Raw genomic sequence first — 19,031 nt, forward strand, 5'->3', positions numbered from 1 at the left:
TATACATCATGTTTATATGTGTAATAAATATAAATGCAAACTTTCGACTTTATTAAGCATACTGTTGGTAATTTAATTGATCTTAAATTACTTCATAAATTATTGACCAGGATTTGTAAATTAATGAAGTGTATGTGCACCATTTGTGCTAGGATTCTTTATTATGTGATTAATTTTCAAATTGAATCAGGATGCTTTCATGCACATGTTTGATCTAAGAATCAGTCAAAGTAAAAGTATTAGCACACTTGCACGAAAGGAAAGTATCACACTGACTTAAATAAAGCTAATATAAAGTGCAAAAATAAATAGAAAAATCAAACCTAAATCTTCAACAAAAAGAAAGCTAATGTTAAAGTGAAAAAATAAATACCACTCTACCAAAATCAAAATCTTCTTCACACTAACATAAATAAAACCTTGAACTAATTGCAAATTCCAAAACAAATGATTCTACTTTCTATCTATCAATCAAAATGTTATGAAGCCAACTCAGAAAAGGATAGAAAATATAGATAAATGTTGTTAAATAAGCCTCTTCAAGGGGGAAACCTCCTTTACATTACAAAAATGAACAATTATTCAATGACACAAATGATAAAAACTCCTTTCTATATATAGGCGTATAAGGGGTCATAATATAATTAGAGCCAACATAACAATAATAATGTAAGGGCACAATAATAAAAATAGTGGGCTTCTATGGGGCACAATAATAAAAATATAGGGACTACATTGGCACAAAAATATAAGAAGGGGGTTGCACTAATAATAATAAGGGGTTACACTAGTAGTATAGGGACCTAACATGCCCCTCTCCTTCAAAACATGTTGTCCTCAACGCTTGAGTAGCTCTAAATGCTTCTATATAAAATTCTTGTCCTCCCATGTGGAATCTTCAATGTGTAAGTTCTTCCACTTGATGAGATACTCTGAAATTAATCGATTTTGTAGTGTCGAGTTCTTGCTTGTGTGACTTATCCAGGTTCCAATATGATTTTTCCTTCCTCGTCAAGTTTTGGAAATATTGTTTGAACTAGGATCTTCTCATTATGTAAGGTCGCCATTTCGTAAGTCCATGTATTCTTCCCAACATTTCATTCTCATAAATAGGTTTGTGTAAATACATTCCTTCAATTGGATGAATTTCGAATGCAATGGGTCTTTCTTATTGCATTAAAACATCACCGATTGCATTTCCCGATGCATCATATTCCACAATAAAGGTTTTTGTGAAGTTTTTCATAGCTAAGACTGGTGCTTGGCAAATTGCCTCTTTAAGATGTTCAAAGGACTTCGTTGCTTCTGGATTCCATGAAAATGCATCTTTCTTCAATAATGGCTTTCTTTCAGAATGTCTTCAGTGTTCATTCTTATTTGATGATATCCTGAATGAAGATCCAACTTGGTGAAGCAAATTCATCCAATAATTCATCAACGATAGAAATGGGAAATTTATATTTAATACTGAGTTTATTGAGCTCTCTATAATCTGGATACATGCGCCATGACCCATTCTTCTTGTGCATCAATACTACTAGAGTAGAGAAAGAAATTTGACTCGGTTGAATTATACTAGCCTCTAGCATTTCTGCAACCATACGTTCAATTTCACTCTTTTGGGCATATTGATATCTGTAAGGCCTAATGTTTTGAGGAACACTTCCTGGAATAAAATTAATAGAATGATCACAATCATGAATAGGTGGGAGGCATTTAGGAGTCTTAAATAGCTTGGAATGATTGTCTAAGACTTTTTGGAGATCTAGAGAAATAGATGATTTCGATGTGGGAACCTCTAGCGAACATAATTGTGCTATTACACCTAGTTTTTATTTCTCTAGAAGATTTATCATTCTGTTAGCGCTAATTATCTTTCCTGGTTTCCCTGTGATACCCCTTAATTCAACTTCCTTTCCTTCTGAAAAGAATTTAATGAGAAGTTCTTGAAAATTAAAAGCCATTGTACCCAAGGATTGTAGCCATTGCACTCATAGTACAACATCAACAACACCCATTGGAATGGAAACCATTGGGCTATTAAATAAATATTCTCCCATGGATAGCTTGATATTATGACATTTTCCATAGGAATTTATGGTTCCTCCACTTGCAACCATCACTTGACACTCTGGTGCTAGATATAGGAAGCAATTCAATTCCTTGGCTATCTTACAATAAATAGAATTATGGGTATTGCCCAAATCATTCAAAACTATTACATTTTTCTTCTCGATATGTCGTTCTATCTTGATAGTTTGATGAGTGGTAATTGCAGCCAATGCATTAAAAGATATGGTCGGATTCATTTCTTCCTTCTCAGTATGATATTTCACTTCTTGAACCATTTTCTTCTTGATATGTCCTTCTATCTTGAGAGTTTGAGGAGTGGTAATTATTGCCAATGCTTTACAAGATATGGTTGGATTCATTTCTTCTTTCTATGGGGTTGGTTCTTGGTGTATATCCTCTTCTTTTCATGTTTCTTGATCCTTTTGTTCCTCCTCTTCACAATCTATGTAAAATAATTTATTCTTAGCACATTTATGACATTTAGTGTATTTTCTATCACAAATGTAATCAAGCCCCTTTTCTCTTTTTTCTACCAATTGTTGTGGTGTAAATATTGTTGGTTGTGGAAGGCTATGAGAAAAAACACTTCCATATCTATAGTTGTGAGTGGTGGGATTCCTTGTTTCCATAATTCTACTTTCAATTTTTCTTACCAACTTGAATGCTTTATCCAATGAATCAGGTTCCCAAAGACAAACCTCATGTTGAATGTTATCCTTTAAAGTCCTTATGAAGACATCAATCCTTTGCTTCTCTAAAATATCATTTACCCTTATATTCAATTTTTGAAAGTCCTCAATGTGCTCCACCATTGAACCCTTTTGTTTGAGATTTATCAATTCGCTAAAGAGGGTGTTTCTCGTTGTATCCTCATAATGTGCTATCATTTCCTCCATGAAAATTGACCATGTGATAAGTGGTTTACGAGAACATAGCCCTTCATACCATAAAAATTGATTCAGTTCTAAATATAAAGATGAAATATGTACCTTTTGTGATAGTTGCACCTCATGTAGATCAAAATATTACTCCATCTGTAGTATCCAATTTACTGGATCCTTGCCATCAAACTTCTGCATATCTCCTTTTCTTGATTTTAGGAGCTCGCTCTTGAAATGACTGTAACTTTGTAATTTTGGATCTCCCAGTTCTTAAATTATGACCTACGATAGCGTTCTGTGTCCTCTTTCCAATACCACCAATCTGATCAAAATTGGATTCTCCAAGAAATATTTATGTACAATATCCCAAGATGACCTCATTATATACCTTTTCAGAAGAGTGAACTTGTACGAAGTTCCACGTGTCACTGTTTCAACCTTTAGACATAAAACAAATACACATAAATCTACAGTCCACCCTCTCTCTTTAACTTCTTACGAAAGTTAAATCTGATGGTTAGAAGAAAATTTATGACAATTTTCCCAAGGTCACCTATTTGGGATGTAATTCGGGATATTGTAAAAACTGTAAATATCTTGGAATGTATCTCCGAAACTATAAAGAAACGAGATCTAAAATTTAGGCCCAAGCTTCACCAAGATTTCAGCTCAAGTGGTTGTTATGGGTGAAACCACCCTAGGGCTTTGGGTTGAGAACCCCAACAGAGCAGAGGGAAAACCTCAACAAGAAATGCTCAAGCAATAAAAAAAAAATTCTTATTCTACTAAATCGTTTAGGAGTGTCCTTACCTGGATGTCCTTTGTTTGGGCAAATCCCGCAGGGTGCAAACCCTCAGCTTCTCCTGATGTTCCTGAAACCTGAAAATTATTCAAATGGAACATACACGACAGTAGAAACATAAATCATATTCATGATATTAACTTTAAATCATATAAATGAATGACTAATTATACATCAATATAAGATTCATAAATCAATTACAACATAATTTGACGCATAAACACATTTCATATCGAAAATAGAACAACATTCCTTTTATTAAAGTAAGCTACAAGCAAGGTAGAGAAATATGACCTGAGTCCTTCTTCAGCTCCAAGTGGAACCACCCTCCAGATCCATCCTTTCCCAACCTTCAACAATCTTCCTTGGTCACTAATACAAGGATATTTCAAGCAATATGGGGGATACCTATAATCAATCTTAAGCAATATGGGGGATATCTATCATAAAGGAAGCAAAGGTTTCCTGAAGCTTTGGGGAGTGAAGGAGGCACAGAAATTCTTCAAAATCGATCAGGGATAATCTCACTATACTATCAATAACTCATCATTTCTCCCTTAAGGCCTTCCCATGGAGGTTTATTATACTTCTCCAAATTAGTATTTTCAGTTGGGAAATAGTTGGACTATAGGAAATAAGAGGTGAGTAATAGCTAAAACACGTGAACTTCACCCAAAATTAAGGAAATTTATTTATTTTAAGTGTTTTAACATATGTACATGGGTTGGATATATGCTGACCCACGTGTACATGCTTTTATCACGTCGTAAAGTAGCATCTAGGGAAAAAAACACTATTTTTAGATTTTGGACCAAGTCTAGAAAGAAGGGTTTCCCTAGGCCATAATCAAAGCATGAAATCTACCAAGAGTGGTAAATGGTGCTATAATAGATGCTCCCTAATATATGAGGTCAGAAGGGGTACATGATGGTTGAAATGTATTGAATGTATGGAAGGAATCATGTCGAGACTGAGGACTAGTTCACTAGAATTTAGCCTACCAAGTCAGTGAGAGAAATCAAAAAGAAACTTCTCTCTGAGGCGGGCATACCCATGCTCAAAAATAGTAAAGTATGTCCGCATGTCAAGTACAAAAGTGGATCCAATATGCATACAAGTATAAAGAAACTGAAAATACATAATCAATCATCTGATCATAATCAAGAAAGTACATGTTTGAATATCACATATAAAGAGTTGATCAATGATGCTAAAGTATGAAGCTGATCACTGAAGCGAAGAAACTGATCCGAATAGTACCAAGTGAACATGATGGAATAAAGGGTACTACACTGTAACTTAGGTGCCAGCATATAAGATGTCACTGTAAGGAACTGCAACATATAATGTGGATGGTGTCAACTAGTAGAAACATGAGCAACTGACAAGTGAACCAGGACATGTTGATGCAAACCTGAGGTCTTCACCGACTGCCGTGGTACATTTCTACACAATGGAATGAATGGTCTGAAGTTGACCATGTGAGAAATCATTTGATTACCGGTCATTGATATATACCGTTAACAAATGTGAGACTACTCACCAATAATGACGATGAGAGTCAAGGTACCCAGTACACTCTAACAAATGTGAATAAATGAGTTGTAGTCAAACACTTGAAAGAATCTATCAATCAGGAGGCAATGATGTTTACCCACTATCGATAGTGAAGGAATCTGCCACTCATGACTACAAAACCTAAGGTACTACCAAATGCACTCTAAATACCTTTCCCAGAGCAATGAGATGAAGTCAATGGGAAAATCGTTGCTAGAAGGAAGGAATTAAGGCATCCTTCATCAATCTAGCATGAGTGTATACCGTAGGCCAATAATGTGGAAGGAATCGGATGAACAAAGATGTAGTAACACAACCAAAGCACGCTTCCAATGTACACAAGATGTGGCTAGTGCATGATAGAAACCCTTTGAACCAATCAATAATGAAAGCTGACACAGAGGTGAGGAATCCACTAATAGGGTCAAATGGAAACCAAGGAACTGCACAAATCCTAATGTGTGATAATGAAAGCTGATGTCAAACACAAGGGAAACCACCCAATCAAAGACCCATGATACTGACCGATGCTGAGCACAAGGTGACCTATCCATAATGAAAATAGGGCGAGGGTGCAGCTCTAGATCTTTCGTCAGAGCAATTTGATATAGTCGATAAGTAGAAGACCTGCCAGCAAGAAGTCAATGGAGACCATCTCAAATCGGCATGAGTAAAGGACCAATAAAACTGATGTGATAACGAACATGACGTTGACAACCAGGGATGTCTGACTCAAAAATAGGTCAAGAGACAACGTAGAGAGGCCGACTCAGGTTTACTTCCCTTAAACAAAGGCACGACTCAACTGTGACTACATGGAAGCATATGGTAACATTGTATAAGTTTTTCATGCAGGAGGCATACGTAAACTCCCCATATGATTGGAAGAGGTAACTAATCGGAGGAGGACTAACTCGATAACAAGGTTAAGGCTCTCCTAAGTAAAACTAAAGCCCACCACAATGGAGGAAAGTCTTTCTTTTGAGTGCTTTTTTCAAGGGCGACACGACTGACTCTAGCTACCATCAAAATATGGAAATAATGTCCTGTTCCTGCTCTTTTCTAGAATATATATATATATTTTGTCTTTTTATTTTATATGAAGATTGAAGAAAGAATAAAATAATGCTATAGTATAATGGAAAGAACGAGTGTCATAAAAGCAGATGCTCTAGTTCCTTGGAGGGGAACATTCCTATGCTCAATGCAACGTGGCGAAATTGGTCAAGGACACTCAAAGGGATGTTCTTTCCACGGGTATAAGGGTGTGTCATGTTGCAGAGGCTAAGTGATTGCAAGGTTGATTTTTCATAAGACATGGTCGATAAGTGGCTTAAACATGAGTCCAAGTGAAGCCAGCTCAAGGCCAAAAGGTGCAAGTAGTCAATATGCAATGTAGGAGTATAACTCAACACAAAGGAGCCTCTAGGATATAAGGCTAGAAAGTAGTGCAGAATAATTAGAATGAGTCTTCAATGCACAAGTCATGGCGGGACTAAAGAGGACTCCTAAGCCTAAGAACAAAAATTTAGCATGGATGCCAAGTGATAACAAGTTACTATCTAGGGTGCCCATGATAAGGTTGGCTCTACCACATAAGTCATGACACTTCTAAGCAAAGAGAAGGTTCCACATCATATCTTGGTGGGGTCGATCCTCAGGCCAAAATGGGAAAGGAAACTACTAAATACACACTGTAGGTGAAAAACCTAACCTATATGCCAGTTTTGAGAACCAATACCTGTCAGAGCAAATCAACCATACAAATGTCCAAAGGAAAAATCTTCCAAGTTTTGTAGACATAAATAGGAACACTAGAAAAGAAGCTAATACATCCCAAATATAAACTTCAGATAAAATCTTGTGTTATAGAATACAAAACTTGAAAATGCATACCTTATATGTACAATATGGTACAGCGAACCATGCAACCTTATGGCTTACACACAATAGTTCTTCAGGATAAACCCCTTGCAGGGCTTGGGCCAAGGACTCCTTTGGTTGTCAAAACTCATGGCTTCAGAGAGTTCCTCATGTGAAGGAAAATCAAATTCCAAAAAATCATGAGAACTATAAGGATAAAAATAGGGAATTAAGGGGTCCCATGTCCCTATAGGAAGAATCTTTCGGTCAACTACCAAGACCAAATCCCAAGAAGGAGAATAATAGGTCAAAGGATCCTTCTCAGAAGCAATTGAACATTGAGGATTCAATGCCACATAATTCACCATTGGATGGGTAGAGTGTACTTGAACACCTGGAACAAGCCAAGGGGTATTCTGCAGTAAATTAAAATTAGGGTAGTGATTATCAGATGTAAGTTGATCAATAGTGACAACATTCCATTTATGAGGAAAACACATCCCTCAAAAGAGTGAGGATACCACAACATTCATAGCATAGACATAATCACGTCCAAGTAGCATATTAAAGTCTAAAGGGTGATCAACCACTATCATATCGATTAAGACACTCTTCCCACCTAAAGTAATATGCAATTGAGGAAGAACACCCATAGATTCACCAAGTCTTATATCATAGGCTAAAAATTGACTCTCAACTGTCAACAACTTTGGAGAACCCAAAGCTTTCCAAGTCAAGGAGGATATAATACTTGTAGAAGATCCTTCATCCACCATACATCGATAGACGTTTGTGGAATTAACTCTAACCTTTATTTGGAAAGGTGCAGCGGAAGGAAGACGAGGCTCGACAAGGCTATTCCAATCAAAGGAGACACTCCAAGAACTTGGAGGGGGGAACGTTAGAAGAAATCAGAACGCCCCCTATACTAGAAGATTCTGTACTAGAAATCAAACAGACTCTGTTTTTTGGTACTTCATCCCCCAAAAGAGGAGTGTAATAAGCCAGAGATTGCATTAATGCAACCACATTATGAACCAATGGTTGATGGGACTGTTGAGAAACCATATCAGATCTAGGAGTAGAAGAACCTTCAGACTTGGACCATATCCTTTGTACCTCTAGAATACTAGGGCACAAATGAGTAAGATGGTCTCCCTTGCATATCTTACACGGGAACGTAGGTTTAAGATTTCGACGCTTAGGTTTCTAATCAACCTCCATTCTACCAACATGACTAGCAGTGGTTGGTGGAAAGCCCCTGATATGACTCACAGAGGTTAGTGACTCTTTGCTAGTATGACTTGCAAGGACTAGACTTATGCCCCTAGCGTGACTTGCAATGGCTGAAAGCTCATTTCCAACATGATTCACAGAGGTTGATAATGGATTGCTAGTATGACTTGTAGTGACTAGACTTGAGCCCCCAACATGACTTGCAGTGGCCAAAGGCTCATTTCTAACATGACTTGCAGAGGTTGATGATGAATGGATAGAACTATTCTTCTTCTTTGTCTTCCTCTTTCTCCTCTTTTTAGATCTCTTTTTACAAGAGGGAGGAGAAAGAGGAATAGTAGATTTCTCTTTTAAAGAGGATGAAAAATTAACACCCATTTGATGCCCTTGAAATAAAACGTTCATATGAGAATCTTCAAGAACATCTAGAATATTCAAAGTGGACCACAACCAATCTGGTAGTCCAACATTCAATCCATGAATTTTCAAAGTGGCGATCAAGGGGGTACCAACGTTTCCAAAGAAATGAAAAGCACAAGGATCCCCTTTTGGAAGGGTACCTTTGTTGGTTTCCACAGGAATATTGGTCATATCTAACTTATTCACAGATCCTTCCCTTATGGGAATGTACAAATGAATTTCCAAGGAAGATAGTTGCACAATCAAAACCTTTGCCATTAAGGAGGCAACTCCACAACTTTCAAAATAAAGATCAAAAGGGTTTCAATATCGGTGGAGTGGTAGGTTAGTCACTGAGAATCTAAAGTCCAAAAGTGACAAGACAAAAATACCTAAAGCCAACTATATACAAGGAGAAAATAGCACTCGACTATAAAGTCCATAAAGATACAACTAATCAAGCAACTTCCAAGTATTTCTGCTTTGGGTGATGAGGACCGGACACCAAAATACAAGGAAGAAAAGTAATGGGTCTTCCGAGGATAGCCTTGGATAATGACGGCCCAGGCCTACCAGCAAAGCTATCAAAAGTAGTTACGCTGACCTCTAGACAATAGTGTTTTCCAGTGCAAACACCCAAGATTCGCAAGGGTACCCTCTAGAAGTACTGTTGAACGTGATGTAACATCAGCCTCAGGTGCCACGGGATTCCCCTTCGCAACCACCTATGTGATCCCTAGGAAAGGCCACTATGGATACCAACTCGTATCAAAAGCCAGGCGAAACAATTGTGAGGCAGGATCCAACAAGTAGGAGAGGGGGTATCTCTCTTCCTTGTCTTCACACTCCCTCGCGCTTAACTCCCAGTCACAGAGCTTTCTCGGTCTTGCCAACAATATTGGGTTTCACTCTTTATTCAACTTCTAAGTTTTTTAATGTGAGCATCCTTGGAGAGTTAACTCTCCACTCACATATTCCAAGGCCCTAGTGAACCTAAACTTGTTGGTGTTTATTAACGACAACAATAAAAGTTCTAGTTCATTTTATTAATCATTTGACTTTATATAGCTATTCTTTAAATCAGGGGAATTACAAGAGTGAAATTGATGATGTTTTGATACAACAAAAACCAATACAAACTTAGCTACATGCCAATGCAATTTTTTTCTTCAATATAAAGGAATTTCTATAGAGTTCTAGGAATAAACTTGTAAAAGAAACTTTTTCTTTTTCTAGAAAATGCACTCTACACACCCAAAAGCTAACAAAAAGACTAAAATGTCTGTAATGCAAACTATAATGATAGTGCATGCATGCTCATACAAGAAGAAAAAAGTGTTTCTTTGTAGAGACAATAAGCCAACTTGAAAATGAAGAGGGCCAAAAAATTAAAAATAAATCTCTCCAAAGCAAGCAAAACAAATTGCAAAAGATCACAATTCGCTTCTCAACAACAAAACAAAAGAAACCGTAAACCAAAAGAATGGAAAAAGAAAAACAAAAAGCAACATTTTTGTTTTTTCTTTTAAGGAGACAAAAGAAACTTTTTGATGTCAAAAAATTACTATTAAAATTTGAAAGATCAAGAAATACGTACAAGGAGTCTTTCAATCTTGCAAGTTATAAACTCAAAAATGAATGAAACTTGAACAAGAATGAATACAAACGTTCACAAACTAATCCAAATAGTAGCAAAAGATTCTGACAAATTGACAAAAATGTCAAGAAAGAAATACTTTCAAACTTGTCAAAAAGACTCTCAAAAAAGCAAGAAAAGCAACAAGGCCATAAAACAAGGAAAAGAAAAGCAACGAAACTTGAAATCTGGGTTGAAAATGAAATTGAAAACAATTTCCTATTCTGGAAGACCAGAACAACCAAGAACTTCAAAACGAAGCCTTGAACCCAAGATACAAAATACAAACTTGCTTAAGAAGCAATCCTAGGCCAAATCTTTTCAGTAAGAAGGAGATTTTGGAAAAAAAAGATTGTAGGAAAAATGAATTCCCCAGATAACAGATGACCATACAACAACATAAAGCAGTAGGAAGTAGACTTAACTGGGCAAAAAGATTTGAAAAAACAATCCAAAAAATTGCATACACGACTGTGTAAAGACACAAAAGCATGCACACGTGTTTCTAATACAGGAAACTTTCGTATATGCAAGTTTGCTTTAAATAAACCTGCATATACAAAGCTTTAATAGGAAAAACAAAAATCAAGGTCTGATCAAGAAGATCAAACTTGATGCATGGGATACTAATGGACCAAACAATACTGCAAAAGCAAGCAATCAAGAAACTGAACCCTGATTGAGAACAAACAACCCAAACTAGGAATAACAAGATTGTTATCCCCAACGGAGTCGCCAATTCTGTTATGGGTGAAACCACCCTAGGGATTTGGGTTGAGAACCCCAATGGAGAAGAGGGAAAATCTCAACAAGAAATTCTCAAGCAATAAAAAAAAATGCTTATTCTATTCTACTAAATTGTCTAGCTGTGTCCTTACCTGTATGTCCTTCGTTTAGGTAGATCCCACAGGGTACAAACCCTCATCTTCTCCTAATGTTCTTAAAACCTGAAAATTATTCAAATGGAACATACATAACATTAGAAACATAGATCATATTCATGATATTAGCTTTAAATCATATAAATGAATGACTAATTATACATCAATATAAGATTCATAAATGAATTACAACATAATTTGATGCATAAGCACATTTCATATCGGAAATAAAACAACATTCCTTTTATTCAAGTAAGCTACAAGTAAGGTGGTGAAATAAACCTGATTCCTTCTTCAGCTCCAAGCAGAACCATCCTCTGGATCCGTCTTTTCCCAGCCTTCAACAATCTTCCTCCATCACCAATACAAGGATATCCGAAGCAAGATGGGGGATAACTATAATCAAGGAAGCAAGGGTTTCCTAAGCTTTTGGGAGTGTAGGAGGCACAGGGATTCTTCAGACTCGATCAGGGATAATCTCACTATAGTATCAATATCTCATACTTTCTCCCTTAAGCCTTCCCATGGACGTTTATTTATACTTCTCCAAATTAGTTTTTTCAGTTGGGAAACAATTGGGCCATGGTCAATAGGAGGTGAGTAATAGGTAAAACCCATGAACTCCACTTGAAATTAAGGAAATTTGATTTTTTTAAGTGTTTTAACATACATACTAAGGTTGGATATATGCTGACCCGCGTGTACACACTTTTATCAGAGGGTAAAGTAGCATATAGGGAATAAAACACTGTTTTTTAGATTTTGGACCAAGTTTGGAAGGAATGGTTACCCTAGGCCATAATCAAAGTATTATATCCACCAAGAGTGGTAAATGGTGCTATAACAATGGGTTTTTATTTCAGAATGTAAACCTTCATAGAAAACAAATTATAGTGAACATTCCACGATGACCTATTTGAGATGGAATTCTGGAGCTTGCAAAAACCCTAACTTCCTAAGATCATATCTCCGCAAATATAACGTAGAAAGATCTAAAATTTGGACCCTAGGTTCAATGAGATTGCGGCTCAAATGGTTTTTTTTTAGCTTCTAAAACACTGCAAAATAAAGGTTACAGTGGAAATTCCACAATGATCTGCTTGGAGTAGCGAAACCATATAATCCAAAGCTCTGATACCAAATGTTATGAAACTAGATCGCAAAAAGATAGAAAAGATAGATTAATGCCTTCAAATAAGCCTCTTTGAGGCGGAAACCTCCTTTACATTACAAAAAAGAACAATTATTCGATGATACAAATGAAAAGACCTCCTTTCTATATATAGGAGTCTATGGGGTCATAATATAATGAGAGCGAACATATCAATAATAATGTAAGGGCACAATAATAACAATAGTGGGCTTCTATGAGGCACAATAATAACAATATGGGGACTACATGCGCACACCAATATAATAACGTAGTTGCACTAATAACAATAAGGAGTTACAATCATAGTATAGGGACCTAACACAAAATTTACATGTGCATAATAAATCCCTTTGATTATTTTCTTCATCATTCACACAATGAGGTTAAATTTATGAAAGAAATTCTATAAAATGAGTTATATAACAAATCATATTACAAAATCTATAGTAAATTATGTATTAGTTGTTACTAACATTCTTCTAAAAATTAAAATTATAATCACTATGATTACTTAATCCTATAAAACATAAAACTTAACTAGAAATAAAAACAAAACCTTACAGCTCCCAGGGGGCCCTCCTCTGAGTGTAGGTATTCAGAGATAAAAAAATATTAACCACGCATTTATGTGCACAACATAATGGAATCAAGAGCTTGATTAATTGATTGCAAAGAGTTTTTAAAATAATAACTAGTCATATGTAGCATCTTCCCGAGAGGCAACTTTTATAACCTCCTTTATTAAATTGTTTGGATATAGCCTATCCTTCTCAACATAACATCTTAAAATAAAATTGTTTAAATAAAACAACAATTCTCCTTGATTTTCTATTGAAGAAGAAAATCATGAGGAAAAATATCAGCGTCAATCAACAATCTTCTTGCTCAACTAATTTGTCTTTGGTCTTTTTCGCTGGGTTGACTTCCACGTTGACCTGCTCATATGTGTGTCCTTATCACCTTACCATATGAGAGGAATAAGTGGATATTGTTGTGTTGGTTGTCAACTACCTATTTATGTTATTTGTTCCTCAACTGATGTTTTGGAACCTATAGATTCTTCAAGTAACCCGTAGAATCGATTATTAGCTACAAAATTGATGCAATTCGATAGCTTGCACAAAATATTAAATCAAATAATAAAGAAACTATGAAACTATGAATAAAATATGACTAAATACCTATTTTTTCCAATACCTTACAAGTAGACTCTTAATTGGAGTTATTATGATAAAAAATGAAGAGAATGGAGTTTAAGGAAGGTGTCAAAAAGGAAACTTTTTGGTATTCAACACATACTTCTAGACATGATTAAAGTTTCATGCAATTGTGAGGAAACCTTAAGTGATGAACAAGGTACAATAGTGCGTATACATACATACATACACACATCTCTCTCTCTCTCTCTCTCTAACTATATATATATTTGGCTATAGGTAAGTATGACAAGTAAACTAGAAAAGGAATTCTCTTAGTATAGTGCTCAAAAAGTGTGAACCAGAGTAAAAGACTCAACCTACCTTCTAGAGGTAAGTATGAAAAGTAAAGCAATAGGTAAATATTTAGTAGACCTACCTTCCCTTTAGATAACTAATGTTAGGAAGACCTTTGATGGTAGCATGATATTAATTTGTTGAACACAAAAGTCGATAAGAGTTGTGCACTACTAGAACATATAAAGAAATTGTTATAGCTTGTAGGTAGATAGGGAAATTTGTGTCTTATTAAGAGATTTAAGCTACATTAAACTCATATACTACCTTAGAACTAATATGTTGTATGCGACTCTAGTACTCAACAGTTCGTATTTATAGATTGATGTAACTTAGAATATAACAATAACCATCGGTAAAACTAATACCAAGTCGTGCTAGGAACTGTGGTTATAATGAACCAACAAAATCAAAGGAAAAAAAAATATGCCAACCATAAAGCACATACGAACATAATCAGGTAGGATTTCCACACCACCATCAAACCATAAATTATTAAGAAAGATAGGAATTAATACAACTATTGTGATTTAAATTATCGGTGTAGAGCGTCAATTAAAAAAAAGAGAGTGATACATAAAGAAAAAAATATTTTTATTTGATTATGAAATTCAAAAAAAATAAAAATCCATCCAAAGGGTTACAACACCCTCTCGTTATATATTCAAATACACATTCTTATATAGCTGAGAACGAAAGCTAGACTTTGATGATTCCGAACAAGTAGCATGTAGAGGTTCAAAATATTATATATTAAATAAACCTATCCATATTTAGTTCTTAACATTATTTGCATCCTATGATGGATTCACTGCATAAATGACTAGAAGGACGACAATACACCATGGAAACTAAAATAAAGCATGATATGTCGAATCGACCTGAAAAAAATGCATACAGAGGAGGGAGGAATTACACCAAGACTAGGTGGAGAAAGAAATCACTTTGAACACTATTTTAATCTGCGACTTTTGTAACCAAAATTCTCATAACTGTAGAGAGTAAATGAGGGTTATTATTAGGTCTTGAAGGAATTAAACTATTTATAGAGGAAATGGCGTATATGTAAAGGTAGAAGGAATCTCATTACCTGGGTTGCGTACACCCTTGTTTTTCTCCAAAGAATTTGTAACATCAAAAGTAAAAGGGCCAGCACAACCAAATCATCAATAAATTCACCTAAGAAAATACGACCTAGACAGGGAAAACTAATTGGTATACTTCTAATCACTCAAAATAAAACAATAGCACTGAGATGTAATAATTCAAAATCAAATAGTCAGGAAAACAAATTTAACCAGGTGTGCTTTGTTTCTAGTGGGAAAGTGGGCGTATGGTCACGTCCAATGACATAGTGAGGTTTTTCTCTCACTAAGATCCATTGGAAAAAAATTAATGACTTAACAAAGAAGAAACAAAAAAATTAGTTCATAGAATTACCATTACTAAGAAATCCCTATCCATTCCAAGCATTGGAACCAAGATGTAAATAAAAAGTACACAAATCATTGAAGAAGAATTAGAGTCGATACTTGGAAAAGAAGTAGCAGAGGAACATTTGTGATTCTAAAGAAAGATAGTGAAACCAGAACACCTAACAAAAAAAACTACAATCATATGATGGGAAAGAAAAAAAAATATTAGTGAATACCAGAAGGATGAACTCCATACCAAAGAAACAAAGAATCTAGGTCATAGCTAAATATAAGTATATAAAAATAAATAGGAGAATGGGTTTTGATAATACCTTCATTCGTCCAAGAAAAGGGGAGTTCACTCACACTAAGAACTAAAAGAATATTACCATAAACCACGAGGCGGTGCCAAACCCTACAAAACCCAGAAAAACCTAGTTAAGTTCCAATTCAAAGAAAAAAAAGCCACTCAAGAATATTTACCATAGAGTAGGGTACTAATGCACACATTTCACAAATTCAAGCTGAAAATAGAGGAAATAAAAAAGGGAAAATTTCTACTTTCTACCTAAATGAGCTGGCTTGATGCATGCTGTGAAAAATGGGTGGTCTAATGAGATTTGTCCAGGTGGTATGGTAAGTTGTTATTGGATGTAACACATAAAAAATGTGAAGAAATCCTCCATCCGTATTGCAACCCTATACAATGCGACAAAAGTTAAAGAGGAAGAATGAACCTCATGCACTAAGAACTTAGGGTTAGACGAAAACCAAGTGAATCGTAACCATTGGTTATAGTTCAAGCCATATCCACAATTGGATAGAATGAGGTAGAAAGGTATATGGAGATCACATGAATTTCAGAAGTGGTACCAGTTAAAATTTACCATGTGTATTCAATGTACCATTACAAGCACAATAAGAGGTATAAACATAAGAACAGAAACCAAGTTTCCTTTTTTTTCACATGGGCATTGCACATGAAAATTTACTTTGTGCGTAGTCTAGATACCATGCATAATCATAGGTAAAAAATAAATTAAGGTGCAAAGCCAAATGGCATGATATGGGCATATCAAACTAGTCATATCTTTAGATAGTATGATAGGGAAAAGTCATGACGATTGTGGTATCATATATCTTACATAGATAATTAAAATATAAGTCATAAAGGAAATTTCGAGTAAGGAATGCAAGTATCAAGGTACCTAGGTTGGAAAGAAATAAAAAAACTACCATCATTGCTACTTTAGGAACTATTATTCTGTTGGAAAATAGAAGGAATAATTTTTTTTTGAAATGATGGGGATGTGACATATGGTATTAGAGCCAAGTTTCAAAACCTGGGCCTATGGAGAACCACCAAATTTAAATAAATTTGAATAGAATTTCGTATAAAGTTCAAAATCTATAAACTAATGGTGGGTTGTGTTGATGATAAGGTACTCAAGTGAGGCGAAGTTACAATATAGAATGGCATATGGATCTAATCTACCTACGATAGTGGGAGAAGGAGTCTATGTGGAGTTAGGAGGAGGAAATACCCTGCCAAAAAATCAATTTATGGAGATTATGATAATTTTATAACAAGAGCTGGTTAACCTCAAAAGAAATCATGAATGATTGTTGAAGGCTAGCGAATAACTAAAAAGGATGATAAAATATCTAACTGAAAAATTTACTCACAAACCAATAGGGATAGTGGAAGATGGAGAAAAAATAGAAACATTGAAAAGAAAAAAATTATAAGATAGAAACAAAAAAGGTTTGAAAGTGGGGATGAATAATAAAAAACTTATCCAAGCACATAGAAAAGTACAAAGAAGGGGAGTTCAGAAAAATAAAACCCCCTACATTTGATGGTGAGAAAGAGGAGGATGTGGAATCATGGCTTCTCAATATGAAAAATTACTTCCATGTTTATGAGTACGAGAGTAATTTGAAGTCAATATTGGAAATTTATCTGCTACATGGGGAATCTTCCCTATGGTGGGAGGAGGTCATAATCATGCATAGGCTGGAAGAAAATACATTTTCTTGGGAAGAGTTCCAGAAACAATTTAAGTCTAGATATTTAAATAAACGATACTATGATGATTGAGAAAAGGAACTCCATGAGCTATGACTGGGACAATTAACTATGGATGAGTTTGTGTCTAAATTCACCAATTTATTGTGTTACATTCCCTACATCAAGGAAGATAAAGCCAAAGTGAAAAGGTTTTTAAACTTCTTACCAGTTTCTTATAAAGAAAAGATTGAGATAGAAAATCCTAAAACAATGAACGAGGCAGTGAGGAAAGCTAGATTGCCTTATCAACAATCTAAAAACATAGGAGAAAGCTTACAATCTTGGCAAGGCAAGGACAAAATAAATTTGCAATGGGGGAAAAGGAATAAAAACTTTCATATCTTAAAAGTTTTGGAAAATAACACCACTGAAAGAAATTCAATAGAGTAAATTCAACCCATATTGAACAATCTCAAACCGTGTCGATACCCATGGATCTAAATAATAAAAATCTAGGCGTAGCCAAGGAAAGAGAACCTTTGAAATGCTGGGGTTGTGGAGAACCTCGCTCATTTAGGGATTCTCCGCATAACCATAGGTCTCTTCAAAATATACAAGCAATACATGAAGCATCAACAATAAATGATATTGCAAGTAATATTCCAAAGAAAAGTACAACATTGAAGGATATACAAGAAGAGCACTCATCCAATATGATCGAGATTGAAGGTAATATTTCAAACCATTTTGTCATTATTTTAATTGACCTTGGGGCTAGTGTTAGTTATATTAGTCATAAAATTGTGGAAAAATGTAAGTTAAAACTTGAAAATTTTAAGAATGCATGACTGGTACAACTAGAAACAAGCACGAAAAGGAATGCAACTAGGCATGTAAAATAATGTCGCATAGATTTAAATGTTTGTCCCACTGAAGTAAACTTAAATATAATTCCTTTAGGGTCATATGACATGTTAATAAGGATGGATTCGTTGGAAAAACATGGAGTTGTAATAAATATCTTAAAGAAAAATTGAATTGTGTAAATAAAGAAGGAAAAACATAGTTAATAAAAACCATACCTAGACCAATTTCAGCAAGACAAATTTCAATATTACAACTGAAAAGGGGTACAATAAAAGGTTGTCAATTTTTTTCTATTCGTATTGAAGAGAATATTTAGAAAAATAAAAATAAAAAATTAGAGTTACCTGTAATTAGAGAATTCAAAGATATTTTTCCGGAAGAGATCCCAAGTCTACCTCCTTGCAAAGACATAGATTTCTCCATTGATCTAGTGCTAGGAGCTACCATAATGTCTAGAGCATCTTACTGAATGAGTATTATAGAGTTATTAGAAATGAAAATGCAATTGCAGAAACTACTCAATAAAGGATTTATTAGACCGAGTGTTTCATCATGGGAGGCCCAATGTTATTTGTGAAAGCGAAGTATGGCACATTTAGAATGTGCACAGATTACCAACAATTAAACGAATTGACCATTAAAAGAAATACCCGCTACCCCACATTGATGATCTTTTTGATCAAGTAAGAGAGGCGACCATATTCTCAAAAAATGATTTTAGAATCAGGTTTCACCAGTTAAGAATAAAGGATGAAGTCATTCAT

This window comes from Pinus tabuliformis, chromosome 6 (assembly GCF_031772625.1).
Source record: "Pinus tabuliformis cultivar Carrire ecotype Pingquan chromosome 6, CPIR1, whole genome shotgun sequence".
Classification (NCBI taxonomy): Eukaryota; Viridiplantae; Streptophyta; class Pinopsida; order Pinales; family Pinaceae; genus Pinus; species Pinus tabuliformis.